An 18871-nucleotide genomic window follows, 5' to 3' on the forward strand; every position below is an offset into this window, starting at 1 on the left:
CTTGTCAATCCCAAACTCCCAGTTTATCCCTCCCCTACACCTTTCCCCTTTGGTAACCATAGTTTGTTTTCTATGTCTGTGAATCTGTTTCTGTTTTGTAAATAAGTTCATTTTATCATTCTTTAGATTCCACATATAAGTGATATACGTTGTCTATCTCTTTCTGATATACTTCACTTAGTATGACAATGTCCAGGTCCATCCATGTCACTGCAAATGGCATTATTTCATTCCTTTTTATGGCTGAGTCATGTTCCATTGTACATATGTACCACATCTTCTTTATACATTCATCTATAAATGGACATTATTCACTTGTAATTAGAAATTTTAACTTTGTTTTTGTTAGATTAAGACTCCATTTGAAAGACTTCCCGTGTGGTCCAGTGGTTAAGGATGGTCTTCCAATGCAGGGGACGCAGGTTCAATCCCTGATCCGGGAACTAAGATCCCACACCTTAATTTGTGAGACATCTGTGTGTAGCTATGAAGATCTGACACAGCCAAACTAACTAATAAATAAAATATTTTTTAAAAACCACAAAGTAGCACTTATATGAATTAAAGAAATATAACAGATTTTAAAAAAAGACTTCATTTGAGCACTCCAAGACTCTGGGTTTTGTTTATTTTGTTTATTTGTTTATAACTTTTTTCCCAACCAAAATATCCCTGGGGAGTGAGGAGAATGAGTTAATACAGCATCGGACCACTTGCATGGGACTGAACAAGTTGTCCATCCACGTCCCTAGGGGGTGCCACTCACATAGCCTAGGATGTGGTTGGAGTTCTCTAGAATTGTTCAGTATTCAGTATGGCAGCCCTGGCGGTACATTTGTTTAACACATAATTCTGAGTGTCACAGAAACTGTAGTCACGGATGAGGACAATACATTTTAGTAAGATGTTTAGTTGATAAATGCTGTCTATGCATTAATTTTCGGACTGTCATGTTTTCCTTCTCTTGGTGATCTTTTATGGACTTTTAGTAGCTGTTGGGTATAGCACGCCATTTTAAAAGGCAGATTATCACATAAGAACAATTATATGAGTGTGTTCCCTTAGGCATCAGCGTTCCCAACACTTTCTGTTTTTCTTGGCAGTCTATTTTTTTGCCACCTGATTCATGCCAAATCAGCAGACATAGGCAGTTTGTCAGGGCATGATTTACTCTAGACTTTTAGAGTAACTTTAGAGAAATTCCTGAAACCGGATAATATGTATTATATAGTTTTACAAGCACCATTTCTCTCTTGACTTTTCATTATGGAAAATTTTATATACAACATGCACAAAAGAAGAGAGACCAGTATAATGAATCTTCAGATACCCTTAACCCACTTCAACAATTATCAGCTTTTTGCTAAACTAGTTTCACCTACCACCATGACTCCATTTTTTTTTTTTTTTGCTGTAGTGCTTTTTAAGGTTAAATTTGAATAACATACAGCTAACCAGTTTTTTATTTAAAAATTATTTGTGATAAAACACATAATATAAAATTTACTCTTGGGCTTCCCTGGTGGCTCAGTGAATAGGAACCTGCCTGCCAATGCAGGAGACACAGGTTAGATCCCTGATCCAGGAAGATCCAACATGCCTCAGAGCAGCTAAGCCCGTGTGCCACAAATATTGAGCCTGTGCTCTAGAGACCTGGAACTGCAAGTACTGAAGCCCGCACGCCCTAGAGCCCTTGCTCTGCAACAAGAGAAGCCACTGCAATGAGAAGCCTGCACACCACATCTAGAGGGTAGCCCCTGCTCTCTACAACTAAAGAAAAGCCTGTGCAGCAACAAAGACTCAGCACAGCCAAAAATAAATAAAATTATTTAAAAAATCTACTCTCTTCACCATTTTTAAGTGTATTTATCAGTAGTGTAAACTACAATCACACCGCTGTGTAACAGATTTCTAGAACTTTTTCTTCTACTAAAACTGAAACTGTATACCCATTGAACAACTCCCCATTTCCTCCTCTCCCCAGGCTCTGGCAACCACCATTCTATTTCTGTTCCTGTAATTTTGACCACTCTAGGTATCTTATGTAAGTGGAATCATACACTATTTGTCCTTTTGTGACTGGCTTATTTCACTTAGCATAATGTCCTCAAGGTTCAGCCATGTGGATTACATGACAGAATTTCCTTCTTTTTAAAACTGGAATAATATTCTATAGTTAATAATTTTAAAATGTACAATTCAGTGACATTTAGTGCAGTCAAAATGCTGTGCAACTACCGTCTCTCTGTTAGTTTCAGAACTTATTTATCATCCTAGAAGAACACTCTATGTCCATTAAGCAATTACTCCCCATTTCCCCCTCCGCCAATCCCTGGCAACCATTAATTTGCTTTCTGTCTCTATGGATTTGCCTTTTCTGGGTATTTCATGTAAATAGAATCATATGATATGTGACTTTTTGTGTCTGGCTTCTTTCACTTAGCATAATGTTTTCAGGGTTCATCCAAATTATAACATTTATCAGCACTTCTTTTTATGGATGAAGATATTTCATTATATGCTAGACCAAAATTTCCTTACCCATTCATCTACTGATGAACATTTGGGCTGTTTCCACCTTTTGGCTATTATGAATAATGCTGCTATAAACATTCATGTAAAGTTTCTGTATGGACATATGCTTTCATTTCTCTTGGATATATATCAATACCTAGGAAACGAATTGCTTGATCATATGGTAATTCCATGTTTAACTTTCCAAAGAATCGCCAAAATGTTTTTCTATAGCAGCTGCACCATTTTATATTCCCACAAGCAATGTATGAGTATTCCAATTCCTGCACATCCTGGCCAATGCTTGCTATTTTCTTCTCCCCCCCCTCTTTCTCTCTCCCTTCCTTCTATTTATTTATGAGATTTACATATATGCACTACCACGTGTACAATAGATAGCTAGTGGGAATCTGCTGTATAGCACAGGGAACTCAGCTTGGTGATCACTGATGACCTCAGTTCAGTTCAGTCATGCAGTCGTGTCCGACTCTTTGCGACCCCATGGACTGCAGCACGCCAGGCCTCCCTGTTCATCACCAACTCCCAGAGATTACTCAAACTCATGTCCATTGAGTCAGTGATGACATCCAACCATGTCATCCTCTGTCATCCCCTTCTCCTCCTGCCCTCAATCTTTCCCAGCTTCAGGGTCTTTTCAAATGAGTCAGCTCTCCAAATCAGGTGGCCAAAGTATTGGAGTTTCAGCTTCAACATCAGTCCTTCCAGTGAACACCCAGGACTGATCTCCTTTAGGATGGACTGGTTGGATCTCCTTGCAGTCCAAGGGACTCTCAAGAGTCTTCTCCAACACCACAGTTCAAAAGCATCAATTTTTCAGCGCTCAGCTTTCTTTATAGTCCAACTCTCACATCCATACATGACCACTGGAAAGACCATAGCCTTGACCAGACAGACCTTTGTTGGCAAAGTAATGTCTCTGCTTTTTAATATTCTGTCTAGTTTGGTCATAACTTTTCTTCCAAAGAGTAAGTGTCTTTTAATTTCATGGCTGCAGTGATTTTGGAGCCCAAAAAAATAGTCTGTCTCTGTTTCCACTGTTTCCCCATCTATTTGCCATGGACTGATGGGACCAGATGCCATGATCTTAGTTTTCTGAATGTTGAGTTTTAAGCCAACTTTTTCACTCTCCTCTTTCACTTTCTTTTTTTTTTTTTTTTTTAGTTCTACCACTTTATTGCTACCAACCCATTTCCCTCCACCCTTGTGCACACATGCTCAGTCATGTAATCCCATGGACTTCAGCCCGCCAGACTCCTCTGTCCATGGACTTTTCCAGGCAAGAATACTGGAGTGGGTTGCCATTTCCTTCTCCCCTCTTTCACTTTCATCAAGAGGCTCTTTAGTTCTTCTTCACTTTCGCCATAAGGGTGGTGTCATCTGCATATCTGAGGTTACTGATACTTCTCCTGGAAATTTTGATTCCAGCTTGTGCTTCTTCTAGCCCAGCGTTTCTCATGATGTACTCTGTATATAAGTTAAATAAGCAAGGTGAGAATACACAGGCTTGATGTACTCCTTTTCCTATTTGGAACCAGTCTATTGTTCCATGTCCAGTTCTAACTGGTGCTTCCTGACCTGCATACAGGTTTCTCAGGTCAGGTGGTCTGGTATTCCCATCTCTTTCAGAATTTTCCACAGTTTATTGTGATCCACACAGTCAAAGGCTTTGGCATAGTCAATAAAGCAGAAATAGATGACTTTCTGGAACTCTCTTGCTTCTTTGATGATCAAGTGGATGTTGGCAATTTGATCTCTGGTTCCTCTGCCTTTTCTAAAACCAGATTGAACATTCGGAAGTTCACAGTTCACATATTATTGAAGCCTGGCTTGGAGAACTTTGGGCATTACTTTACTAGCGTGTGAGATGAGTGCAATGGTGCGGTAGTTTGAGCATTCTTTGGCACTGCCTTTCTTTGGGATTGGAATGAAACTGACCTTTTCCAGTCCTGTGGCAACTGCTGACTTTTCCAAATTTGCTGGCATATTGAGTGCAGCACTTTCACAGCATCATCTTTTAGGATTTGAAATAACTCAACTGGAATTCCAACACCTCCACTAGCTTTGTTTGTAGTGATGCTTTCTAAGGCCCAATTGACTTCACATTCCAGGATGTCTGGTTCTAGGTGAGTGATCACACCATCGTGATTATCTGGGTCATGAAGGTCGTTTTTGTATAGTTCTTCTGTGTATTCTTGCCACCTCTTCTTAATATCTTCTGCTTCTGCTAGGTCCATACCATTTCTGTCCTTTATGGAGCCCATCTTTGCCTGAAATGTTCCCTTGGTATCTCTAATTTTCTTGAAGAGATCTCTAGTCTTTCCCATTCTTTCCCATTCTATTGTTTTCCTCTATTTCTTTGCACTGATCTCTGAGGAAGGCTTTCTTATCTCTGCTTGCTATTCTTTGGAACTCTGCATTCAAATGGGTATATCTTTCCTTTTCTCCTTTGCTTTTTTTTCTCTTCTTTTCACAGCTATTTGTAAGGCCTCCTCAGACAGCCATTTGCTTTTTTGTATTTCTTTTTCTTTGGAATGGTCTTGATCCCTGTCTCCTGTACAATGTCATGGACCTCTGTCCATAGTTCAACAGGCACTCTGTCTATCAGATCTAATCCCTTGAATCTATTTCTCACTTCCACTGTATAATCATAAGGGATTTGATTTAGGTCATACCTGAATGGTCAAGTGGTTTTCCCTACTTTCTTCAATTTAAGTCTGAATTTGGCAATAAAGAGTTCATGATCTGAGCCACAGTCAGCTCCCAGTCTTGTTTTTGCTGACTGTATAGAGCTTCTCCATTTTTGGCTGCAAAGAATATAATCAACCTGATTTTGGTGTTGACCATCTGGTGATGTCCATGTGTAGAGTCTTCTCTTGTGTTGTTGGAAGAGGGTGTTTGCTATGACCAGTGCGTTCTCTTGGCAGAACTCTACTAGCCTTTGCCCTGCTTCATTCTGTACTCCAAGGCCAAATTTGCCTGTTACTCCAGGTGTTTCTTGACTTCCTATTTTTGCACTCCAGTCCCCTATAATGAAAAGGATATCTGTTTTGGGTGTTAGTTCTAGAAGGTCTTGTAGGTATTCATGGAACCATTCAACTTCAACTTCTTCAGCATTACTAGTTGGGGCATAGACTTGGATTACTGTGATATTCAATGGTTTGCCTTGGAAATGAAGAGAGATCATTCTGTCATTTTTGAGATTGCATCCAAGTACTGCATTTCAGACTCTTTTGTTGGCTATCATGGCTACTCCATTTCTTCTAAGGGATTCTTGCCCACAGTAGTAGATATAATGGTCATCTGAGTTAAATTCAGCCATTCTAGTCCATTTTAGTTTGCTGATTCCTAGAATGTTGACATTCACTCTTGTCATCTCCTGTTTGACAACTTCCAATTTGCCTTGATTCATGGACCTAACATTCCAGGTTCCTATGCAATATTGCTCTTTACAGCATCGGACTTTACTTCCATCACCGGTCACTTCCATCACCATCACACAACTGTGTGCTGTGTTTGCTTTGGCTCTGTCTCTTCATTCTTTCTGGAGTTATTTCTCCAGTGATCTTTGGTAACATATTGGGCACCTACCGACCTGGGGAGTTCATCTTTCAGTGTCCTATCTTTTTGCCTTTTCATACTATTCTGATGACCTAGAGGGGTAGAATCAGAGGTGAGAGGGAGGTCCAAGAGGGAGGGGATAAATGTATACATATGGTTGATGCACTTCATTGTACAGCAGAAAGTAACACAACATTGTAAAGAAACTACACCCCAATTTCTAAAAAAGTTACTTAACCAATGAGAATACATATGGTCTTGAACAACCAGAAGTTCGAAGTGCAGGGCTAGTAGATTCAGCAGCTCAGTCTCTTTTTTATTATGATTATTTTTTCTTTATTATTATTATTTTCATTATAGTCATCCTAGTGGATGGGAAGTGGTATCTCATTGTGGTTTTAATTTGCATATCTTCAATGACCAGTGATGTTGAGCATCCTTTCATGTGTTACTTGGCCATTTGTATGTCTTTGGAGGAATGTTTGTTCAAGTCTTTTGCCCATTTTTTTTCTTTTGCCCATTTTTTGATTGAGTTTTGTCTCTTGTTGAGTTATAAGAATTCTTTATACTGGATACTAAACTTTTAAAAGACATATGATTTTTCAAATATTTTTCCCACTCTTTACCTTCTTGATAATGTACTTTGATGCACAAACATTTTTAATTTTGATAAAGTCCAAGTTATCTATCTTCTTCTTCTGGTGCTTTTGGTTTTGGTGTCAAATCAAGAGTCCATCCCCAAATTAAAGGTCATAAAGATATACATCTATGTTTTTTTCTAATAGTTTTACAGATTTACTGCTTATAACTAGATTATTGATCTATTTTGAGTTAATTTTCATCTATGGAGTGAAAAAAGAATCCAAATTTATCCTTATGCATGTGGAAATCTGATTGTCCCAGCACCATTGCTTAAGAAACTACATTTTCCCCCATTGAATGATCTTGGCACTTTCAGTGCCAAGTAAATTTTAAGTAAATCCCAGGTCACGTCATTTCATTTGTAAATACTTCAGTATGCATCTCAAATCTCTGAAGACTGTCTTTAACATAGTCATCATGCTATGGTCATATTTAACAAGATGAACAATTATTCCTTAATATCATTTAATACCCAGTCCAGATTCAAATATTTCCTATTGTCTCAAAATTCTCTTAAAGCTAGTTTGATTGAGACAGGAACCAAACAAGTTTCACACATTCAGACACAGTTCCTTTCATTCTGCTATATCACTTCTGCTCCTGTTACTGGCTGTTTTAATTCCTTGTTTTAATGATAGTGTTCCAGTTATCCATTGTTACATAACACATCACCCCAAAACTTAGTAACTTAGAAAAACAACACTTATTTTATTATTGTTCTTGGTTTTCGTGGGTCAGGAATTTCAGGAAGGGCTCAGCTGGATGGTTCTTGCTGAATTTCACATGTGATTGTGGTCCCCCATGGTGATTGAAGCTGGAATTGCAGAGGCACCATAGTAGAAGGAGATTGCCCAGGCATTCTTTTCATTTCATGTAGCCTCAGGGTCTCTCCAGGTGACCTCTCCACAGGGGTCATTCTGGGCTTCCTCCATGCATTGTATCCTGGAGACAGATAGATTGCTTATAAAGGCAGCTCAGGGCTCCAAAAGGGTATCAACAAAGAACCAGATAGACAGTGTATCACTTTTTATGATCTCTCCTCAGAAGTCACATTGTGTCACTCTGCCATGGTCACAAGCCCACTGGGATTCTGGGAGAGGCAACACAGACCTGTGGCCTCATGGGTGTGCTACTCAGACAGTCTCACAGGGCCCCACCATCAGAAGGACCCCATGCTTGGTGGTTTAATGTTCTCCTGTCATTGTAAGTGTAAAAGTAAAATTTTGAATACATTTCAAGTAAGGGGTCCTGCATTTGCAGTTCACACTGAACCCAGAAAATTATGTAGCTGGTCTCACCTTGAGGCCAAAGCATCAAAGTCCTGTTGTAAAAAGAGCATGTTGGTGCTTCCCTGGTGGCTCAGTGGTAAAGAATCTGCCTGCCAATGCAGGGGACATGGGTTTGATCCCTGGTCCAGGAGGATCCCACATACCTTGAAGCAGCTAAGCCTGTGGCCACAACTATTGAGCCTGTGCTCTAGAGCCCAGGAGCTGCAACTACTGAGCTCATGTGCCACAACTACTGAAGCCCTCACACCCTACAGCCAGCACTCCACAACAAGAGAAGCCACCGCAATGAAAAGCCCTACACCACAACTAGAGAACACCCTGGGGCAACAATGAAGACCCAGCACAGACAAAAATAAATAAATAAACAAGCTTATATATATATATATATATACACACACACACATATATATATATACACACACACATATATATATGTAAAAGAGCACATGGGATGGGAGATCACGCTCTAGCATCTTTGGGAAACATAACCTCTGCCACAGACAACCAATGTTTATTTGATGGCTTACTGTGTGCCAGACATCTTCTTTCATTAAATTTCCATAAACATGAAAGTCAGATACTAATTGTTATTCCCATTTTTTCCAATGGGGGAAAGTGAGCTGCTTATGCTTACTTTGCTAGAGAGTAGAAAACCAGAAGTTGAACTAGTTCAATTAGACTCTTGTGCCCTACTGCATACCCACTATGCTATTCTGTTCATGTTGATTATAAACCCTCTCACCGGCCCTGACCATTTGGGTTGTTGTGTTCCTGTGAATTCTCCAGGGTGGTCAGATCACAGTGATCATGATGCCTGGAATATGGTAGGAGCTCAGTAAAAGTTCACTCCTCTCCTCTCCCCTTAGTGTGCCCTCCAGGCTTGGTTGCATTTATTACCATGAAGAGCCCTTTTTGGCATCAGCAGAAGTAAGGTTCTTTTTGTTCAGTAAACTTTTAAAAAATATGTTTATTTATTTATTTGGCTGTGCTGGCTCTTAGTTGCAGCATGCAGGATCTAGTTCCCTGACAAGGGATCGAACCCAGCCCCCTGCATTAGGAGTACAGAGTCTTAGCCATTGGACCACCAGAAAAGTCTCTGTTCAATAAATGTTGACTGTACTCCTACTAGGTGTCAAGCCATGTGCTTTCTCTGGCCTGTAACTGGCCCCTTCTCCTAAGTGGTTTCTTTTCCTGTGTCTGAATTTAACCCCGTCTTGCCTCCTATACAGAGAAGCAGTTTGAACTAGAATCTAGTCATTAGGTGATTTCTAAAATCTGCTCCAGCTCCAAGTGTCTGCCTTCCCTATGCTTGTCCTTGCTCTGATCCTAGTCCCTGCAGTTTTCTGATACAATCTATCTGCCCCTAAAGGCCTCTGAAAGTCGTCCTTTGCTCTTTTCAGCTCTGCACCAGAGATGGTTTACACTCATCTTGCCCAGCGTCAAACCCTCATCTTCCTGCCCTAGCCTGGACCATTCAGTCTCTCACGAGTTTCCCATTCAGAAACATGCATTTACAGTACAAAGTAACACCTAGTACTTTCTACAACCTTTGAAATACTCAAGACCCCTACATTTGCATTTTCAGAGACATATCATTAGCCTCCAGTAGGGGAAAAGGTTATCCTTAAATTCACAAACAATTTATGGGTAGAAGATTTTTATTACACTCTTTGAAGGAGGTGGATTCAGAAAAAGTAACAAAGAGGGTGAGGTTTGTGGCTTTGACAGGGGAATAAGAAACCTCCTATTATTTCAAGTGGTGCAATAGGCTGTCAGTGTACACACAATAACGCTTATATAATTTAGAATGTCTCATACTTGTAATAGGGCTCTTAACATTTTCAGATACCCCTATATTGCATATATTATTGTATCCAATCACACACCATCACTACAAATTCATGGATGATGGATCCATAATGAGATGAAGTAAGATGGAGTTCCTCTCAAGGCCATTCTGGTTACCTGACACTATCTGGTGTACTGCAAAGAACTAGAAGACCCGGGTTCTCTTTCTTGCTCTGCCAAATAACATAGGACTTAGTTTTCTCAGTTTCTTCATCTGTAAAATGGGAAAAACAGTCTTGGCTTTATGTACCTCTCAAGACTGTGTTGAGGACTGCAAGAGCTAATGGATATAAATGTGCTTTGGAATTTCTACAGCGCTCCACAATTACAGTGTGCTTGCTACAAATGCCTCAATACAAAGAAGTGGGCATGGCATCATGATTGTTTTCATTTTGCTTTATTTGTCTCATCTAACTAACCGTGAATATCTTCTCTTTGGAAAAGCCTCACACAATAAATTTGCATATTTCAATTAATTATTGATTGACCCTGATGTACTGGGCACTGTTCTAAGCCAATTGCCCAATGTAGTAGTCACTAGCCACACATGGAATGAAGCTTGTGCAAGTGAAGAACTGAATTTATAATTTTACTTAATGTATATTTAAATATAAAAACTAAATATATGATACAGTTACTAGAAAACTTTTAAACAATTTAGATGTGTGAATCTACTCTTTCAACTAGTACTATGAATCTAAATACAGATCATGGATTTCTGATGAAAATTTAGTATCTGAACAATGTAAGGTGAAGCCTAGATTTTGAAGACTTACTATAAAAAAAAGTAAAAACAAAAATCTCAGTAACAATTTTTACAGGCATACCTTAGAGATATTGTGGGTTTGGTTCCAGACCACTGCAATAAAGCAAATATCACTTGAGTTTTCTGGTTTTCCAATGCATATAAAAGTCAAGTTTAGGGACTTCCCTGGTGGTCCAGTGGTTAAGACTCCATGCTCCCAATGCAAAGCACATGGATGGGTTCGATCCCTAGTGGGAGAGCTAAGATCCCACATGTCACTTGGTGTGGGCAAAAAAGTCATGTTTATACCATACTGCAGTTTATATATAGTGTGCAATAACATTATGTCTAAAACACAATGTACACACTTTAATTAAAAAGTAATTTATAGTCAAAAGATGCCAACCATCACCTGAGCCCAGAGCAGGTTGTAATCTTTTTGCAACAGTAACATCAAAGATACTGATTACAGATCATCATAACAAATAGAAAAAGTTTGAAATATTGTGAGAATTACCCAAGCGTGACACAGAGACATGAAGTGAACAAATGTTGGAAAAATAACAACAGTGGATTCCTTTAATGCAAACTGTCAATTGACTTAAAAACGCAGTATCTGCAAAGTGCAATAAAACGAGGTCTGCCTATATATTGATTTCATGTTGAAATGACAGCATTTTGGATATATTGGGTCAAAGAAAATACACTCTGAAAATATATTTCACCACTTTCTTTTTACTGAATTTTAATGTGGCTTCTAATAAATTTAAAATTACATATGTAATTGTATCTTATTTCTATTAGACAGCACAGCCCTAAGTATTGAAGACAGAATAGTGAACAAAGCAGACAAAATGTACTGCCCTTACAGAACCTGGATCTTCCTAGGTGGCTCAGTGGGTGAAGAATCTGCCTGCAATGCAGAAGTTGCAGGAGACGCGGATTACCTCTCTGAGCTGGAAAGATTCCCCTGGAGAAGGGCATGACAACCCTTCTATTCTGAATACAACCCTTCAGTATTCTTGCTTGCAGAATCCCACGGACAGAGGAACCTGGCGGGCTATAGTCCATGGGGTCACAAAGACTCGGACATGACTGAAGTGACAGCATGCATGCATGGAACTTAAACTTTAGTGTGAAAGACAGACGCTAAACAGAATAACTACATAAATACATATAAAGCACATAAAATATGCCCTTTGGAGAAAAGTAAAGAAGGGTAATTTAGATAGGAGGGAGGGTTACCATTTTAAACAGAGAGGTCAAGGAAGACCTAATAGAAGCAGACATTGGGCACGACCCAAAGGAAGTGAGGGAATAAAGCAATGAAGCTATGTGGTGAGGAGCCTTCCAGGGAGAGGGAAAAGCAAGTGCTCTGATGATGGGCAATGCCTGCCATTTCAAGAAACCATAAGGATGCCTGTGTGGCTCCAGCACAGAGTACAAGAGGGAGAGTCAATAGGAGATGAGATCAGAGAGTTACGGGAAAGGATATGTAGTACGGCAGATGGTCTAGTCTGTGACAGGCAGCTTCTGACATGGTCCCCGATGGTCCCCACCTCCTGGTGCAAAAACCCTTGTGTAACCCTCCCCCTGGCTGGGGACTGGATCTAATGAATTCAGTTCAGTTCAGTTCAGTTGCTCAGTCATGTCTGATGCATAGAATGCATAGAAGATGGCAAAACTGAAGGGGTGTCACTTCCAAGATTAGGTTCTTAAAGGCTGAAGCTTCCACTTTCTGGTAGTCTCTTGTTCTCTCAGTAGCTCACTTTGATGAAGCCAGGTGCCACGTTCTAAACGCCCTATGGAGAAGCCCATGTGGACAACAGCTGAAGGTAGCCTATGGCCAACTGCCAGTGAGGAGCTGAGGCCTTCAGCCAAGCAACTTGTGAGGATCCAGATCCTGCCAACAACCACTGAGCCACCTTAGCTGGAGATCTTAACCCACCAGTTGAACCTTGAGATGAGTGAGACCTCAACCAATGCCCTGATCATAGCCTAGTGAGAAATCCTCATCCAGGTGACCCAGCTGAGCCATGCTCAGATTTCTGATCCACAGAAACTGTGAGATTATAAATGTGTCTTCTTTTAAGCTGCTAAATTTGGAGGTAATTTGTTGCATGGCAAGAAAGTACTAATACATTTGATCTTGCAGGTCACTCAAAGTACAAACTGGGCAGGGCATAAGGACTGATTAGAAAGATTGGCTGGTATTTTACAAATAGATTGTAGCCAGGCACAGTGGAAAGCGGGGGTGGGGGATGGGGTGTCAGTCGAGAGGCCTCTGAGATAATCTAGGCAAGAGATGCTGGTGGCTGAGACTAGGGTGTGGTATCGGTAGAGATGGTGAGAAGTGTTTAGATCTCGAAGGTATTTTTGTGTTTGTTTGTTCAGCCATACCACTTGGCATGCAGGATCTTAGTTCCCTGACCAGGGATCGAATCCATGCCCCCTGCAGTGGAAGTGCAGAGCCCTAACCATTGGACTGCCAGGGAAGTCCCTCTTGAATGTATTTTGAAGGCAGAGTCAACAGGACTCACTGTTAGATTAGATGAAGGCTGTGCAAGAAATAAGAGATGGATGACTCTAAGCAGCTAGAAAAGAACTGTCATATGCACTGAGATACAGGAAATTATAGAATAAGTAGATTTGTGGAGAAAGAATAGGAGTTAGGCTTTGGGCATGCTTAATTTGAGGTGTCTATTAGACATCCACATAGGGATGATGAATTGAACATACAAGTCTGGTGGTTGAAGCTGGAAATATAAATTTGAGAATCTGCAGCATTTAGGTGATAAAATGTTAAAGTCCTCTTGCTCTCCACTCCCAGGACCCCACCATGAGGCCCCCACTGTCTCATGTATAGGGGTAAAGAGATACATACACAAATATATTTTTTTTTCACAGTTAGAATTGTTCTGCAACTTGCTTTTGAAGTTTTTCTATGTAAGTACATGCATATATGGGCTTCCAAGGTGGCACTACTGGTAAAGAACCCACCTGCCAAAACACTCTCCAACATGAATCACAGCAGGATCCTCTATGACCCACCTCCCAGAATATTGGAAATAAAAGTAAAAATAAACAAATGGGACCTAATGAAACTTAAAAGCTTTTGCACAACAAAGGAAACTATAAGTAAGGTGAAAAGACAGCCCTCAGATTGGGAGAAAATAATAGCAAATGAAGCAACAGACAAAGGATTAATCTCAAAAATATACAAGCAACTCCTGCAGCTCAATTCCAGAAAAATAAATGACCCAATCAAAAAATGGGCCAAAGAACTAAACAGACATTTCTCCAAAGAAGACATACAGATGGCTAACAAACACATGAAAAGATGCTCAACATCACTCATTATCAGAGAAATGCAAATCAAAACCACAATGAGGTACCATTACACGCCAGTCAGGATGGCTGCTATCCAAAAGGCTACAAGCAATAAATGCTGGAGAGGGTGTGGAGAAAAGGGAACCCTCTTACACTGTTGGTGGGAATGCAAACTAGTACAGCCGCTATGGAAAACAGTGTGGAGATTTCGTAAAAAACTGGAAATAGAACTGCCATATGACCCAGCAATACCACTTCTGGGCATACACACCAAGGAAACCAGAACTGAAAGAGACACGTGCACCCAATGTTCATCGCAACACTGTTTATAATAGCCAGGACATGGAAGCAACCTAGATGCCCATCAGCAGATGAATGGATAAGGAAGCTGTGGTACATATACACCATGGAATATTACTCAGCCATTAAAAAGAATTCATTTGAATCAGTTCTAATGAGATGGATGAAACTGGAGCCCATTATACAGAGTGAAGTAAGCCAGAAAGATAAAGAACATTACAGCATACTAACACATATATATGGAATTTAGAAAGATGGTAATGATAACCCTATATGCAAAACAGAAAAAGAGACACAGAAATACAGAACAGACTTTTGAACTCTGTGGGAGAAGGCGAGGGTGGGATGTTTCGAGAGAACAGCATGTATATTATCTATAGTGAAACAAATCACCAGCCCAGGTTGGATGCATGAGACAAGTGCTCGGGCCTGGTGCACTGGGAAGACTCAGAGGAATCGGGTGGAGAGGGAGGTGGGAGGGGGGATCGGGATGGGGAATACATGTAACTCCATGGCTGATTCATGTCAATGTATGACAAAACCCACTGCAATGTTGTGAAATGGTTGGCCTCCAACTAGTAAAAATAAATGAAAAAAAATAATAAAAGCAAAAAAAAAAAAAAAGAACCCACCTGCCAATGCAAGGGACATAAGAGACCTGCGTTCAATCCCTGAGTCGGGAAGACTCCCCTGGAGGAGGGCATGGCAACCCACTCCAGTATTCTTGCCTGGAGAATCCCATGGACAGAGGAGCCTGGCAGGCTGCAGTCCATAGGGTCTCAAAGAGTCTGACACCATTGAAGTGACTTAGCATGCATGCACATGCATATATGGGGCTTCCCAGGTGACGCTAGTGGTAAAGAACCTGTCTGCCAGTGCTTGAGATGTAAGAAATGCCGGTTCAGTCCCTCAGTCAGGAAGATCCCCTGGAGGAGGGCATGGCAACTCACTCCAGTATTCTTGCCTGGAGAATCCCATGGACAGAGGAGCCTGGTGGGCTCCTTAGGGTTGTAAAGAGTCGAGCACAACTGAAGCAACTTAGCACACATGCTATATACATATACATATATATGTGTGTGTGTATATATATACATATATACCTCATTTTAAAAAATAGCTGTAGAGAATTCCTTAGTATGAATAAATCATGTTATGTCCATGTATTCATTCATTCACTCAACAAATACTTTTTGAGCACCTAAGCACTGATCTGATGGCATCACCGACTCAATGGACATGAGTTTGAGCAAACTCCGGGAGTTGGTGATGGACAGGGAGGCCTGGTGTGCTGAGATTCATGGGGTCGCAAAGAGTCGGACACGACTGAGCGACTGAACTGAACTGAACTGAAGCACTGATCTAGGGATTGAGGATAAAGTAGTCCCTTATGGATGGATATTTAGATAGTTTCTAATACTTGGCTATTATTAACATTGATACAATGCGTATGTTTACGCAGGTATCTCAGTTCACATGAGAGAGAATTTATTTGGCATTGATTCATAGAAGTGGAACATCTAGGTCAAAAGGCTCAATGGCATTTCTAATACTTGAATCTCAAGTTCAATTAGGATAGGACTAACATTAAATTAAACATTAGGATAGGTAAATTTGTGATGAAATCAAAGATACTTAACAATGTGGAAATCACCCAATAAAATGCTCTGCTGGAAGCTGTAGGATTGCCTCTACAATTTCCCTTTATTATGAGAGTGTGCGTGCATGTGTGCTCAGTTGCTTGTCATGTCTGACTCTTTGCGACCCTACGGACTGCAGCCCACCAGGCTTCTCTGTTGGAGTGGGGTACCATGCCCTCCTCCAGGGGATCTTCCTAACCCAGGGTTTCCAGATCCAATGCCAGACCCACGTCTCCTGTTGTCTCCCTGCATTGCGGACAAATTCTTTTACCACTGAACCACTGGGGAAGCCTATTACGAGAGTGTAGTATGGAATGAAGCAGGGCAAAGGCTAGTAGAGTTCTGCCAAGAGAACGCACTGGTCATAGCAAACACCCTCTTTCAACAACACAAGAGAATGCTCTACACATGGACATCACCAGATGGTCAACACCAAAATCAGGTTGATTATATTCTTTGCAGCCAAAAATGGAGAAGCTCTATACAGTCAGCAAAAACAAGACCGGGAGCTGACTGTGGCTCAGATCATGAACTCCTTATTGCCAAATTCAGACTTAAACTGAAGAGAGTAGGGATAACCACTAGACCATTCAGCTTTGACCTAAATCAAATCCCTTATGAATATACAGCGGAAGTGAGAAATAGATTTAAGGGACTAGATCTGATAGATACAGAGCCTGATGAACTATGGACGGAGGTTCATGACATTGTACAGGAGACAGGGATCAAGACCATCCCCATGGAAAAGAAATGCAAAAAGGCAAAATGGTTGTCTAAGGCCTTACAAATAGCTGTGAAAAGAAGAGAAGCGAAAAGCAAAGGAGAAAAGTAAAGATATTCCCATTTGAATGCAGAGTTCCAAAGAATAGCCAGGAGAGACAAGAAAGCCATCCTCAGTGATCAATGCAAAGAAATAGAGGAAAACAACAGAATGGGAAAGACTAGAGATCTCTTCAAGAAAATTAGAGATACCAAGGGAACATTTCATGCAAAAATGGGCTCAATAAAGGACAGAAGTGGTATGGACCTAACAGAAGCAGAAGATATTAAGAAGAGGTGGCAAGAAGACACAGAAGAACTGTACAAAAAAGATCTTCATGACCCAGATAATCACAATGCTGTGATCACTCACCTAGAGCCAGACATCCTGGAATGTGAAGTCAAGTGGGCCTTAGAAAGCATCACTATGAACAAAGCTAGTGGATGTGATGGAATTCCAGTTGAGCTATTTCAAGTCCTGAAAGCTGATGCTGTGAAAGTGCTGCACTCAATATGCCAGCAAATTTGGAAGACTCAGCAGTGGCCACAGGACTGGAAAAGGTATTTTTATCCCAATTCCAAAGAAAGGCAATGCCAAAGGATGCTCAGACTACCGCACATTTGCACTCATCTCTTATGCTAATAAAGTAATGCTCAAAATTCTCCAAGCCAGGCTTCAGCAATATGTGAACCGTGAACTTCCAGATGTTCAAGCTGGTTTTAGAAAAGGCAGAGGAACCAGAGATCAAATTGCCAACATCCACTGGATCATCAAAAAAGCAAGAGAGTTCCAGAAAAACATCTACTTCTGCTTTATTGACTATGCCAAAGCCTTCGACTGTGTGGATCATCACAAACTGTGGAAAATTCTGAAACAGATGGGAATACCAGACCACCTGATCTGCCTTCTGAGAAAACTGTATGCAGATCAGGAAGCAACAGTTAGAACTGGACATGGAACAACAGACTGGTTCCAAATAGGAAAAGTAGTACATCGAGGCTGTATATTGTCACCCTGCTTATTTTAACTTATATGCAGAGTACATCATGAGAAACGCTGGGCTGGAAGAAGCACAAGCTGGAATCAAGATTGCTGGGAGAAATATCAATAACCTCAGATATGCAGATGACACCACCCTTATGGCAGAAAGTGAAGAAGAACTAAAGAGCCTCTTGATGAAAGTGAAAGAGGAGAGTGAAAACGTTGGCTTAGAGCTTAACGTTCAGAAAACTAAGATCATGATATCTGGTCCCATCACCTCATGGGAAATAGATGGAGAAACAGTGGAAACAGTGTTAGACTTTATTTTTCTGGGCTCCAAAATCACTGCAAATGGTGACTGCAGCCATGAAATTAAAAGACACTTATTCCTTGGAAGGAAAGTTATGACCAACCTAGATAGCATATTAAAAAGCAGAGACATTACTTTGCCAACAAAGGTCTGTCTGGTCAAGGCTATGGTTTTTCCAGTGGTCATGTATGGGTCAGAGAAGGCACTGGCACCCCACTCCAGTACTCTTGCCTGGAAAATCCCATGGATGGAGGAGCCTGGTAGGCTGTGGTCCATGGGGTCGCTAAGAATTGGACACGACTGAGGGACTTCACTTTCACTTTTCACTTTCATGCATTGAAGAAGGAAATGGCAGCCCACTCCAGTGTTCTTGCCTAGAGAATCCCAGGGACGGGGAAGCCTTGTGGGCTGCCGTCTATGGGGTTGCACAGAGTCGGACACGACTGAAGTGACTTAGCAGCAGCATATATGGATGTGAGAGTTGGACTGTGAAGAAAGCTGAGCACTGAAAAATTCGTGCTTTTGAACTATGGTGTTGGAGAAGACTCTTGAGAGTCTCTTGGACTGCAAGGAGATCCAACCAGTCCATCCTAAAGGAGATAAGTCCTGGGTGTTCATTGGAAGGACTGATGCTGAAGCTGAAACTCCAATACTTTGGCCACCTCATGAGAAGAGTTGACTCATTGGAAAAGACCGTGATGCTGGGAGGGATTGGGGGCAGGAGGAGAAGGGGACGACAGAGGATGAGATGGCTGGATGGCATCACCGACTCAATGGGCATGAGTTTGAGTAAATTCCGGGAGTTGGTGATGGACAGGGAGGCCTGGCGTGCTGTGACTCATGGGGTCACAAAGAGTCGGACACGACTGAGCGACTGAACTGAACTGAACTGAGTCATGCCCAAATGCTATTCATCTTCAAGGTCTAACTCAAACA

Source organism: Cervus elaphus, chromosome X, assembly GCF_910594005.1.
Source record: "Cervus elaphus chromosome X, mCerEla1.1, whole genome shotgun sequence".
Classification (NCBI taxonomy): domain Eukaryota; kingdom Metazoa; phylum Chordata; class Mammalia; order Artiodactyla; family Cervidae; genus Cervus; species Cervus elaphus.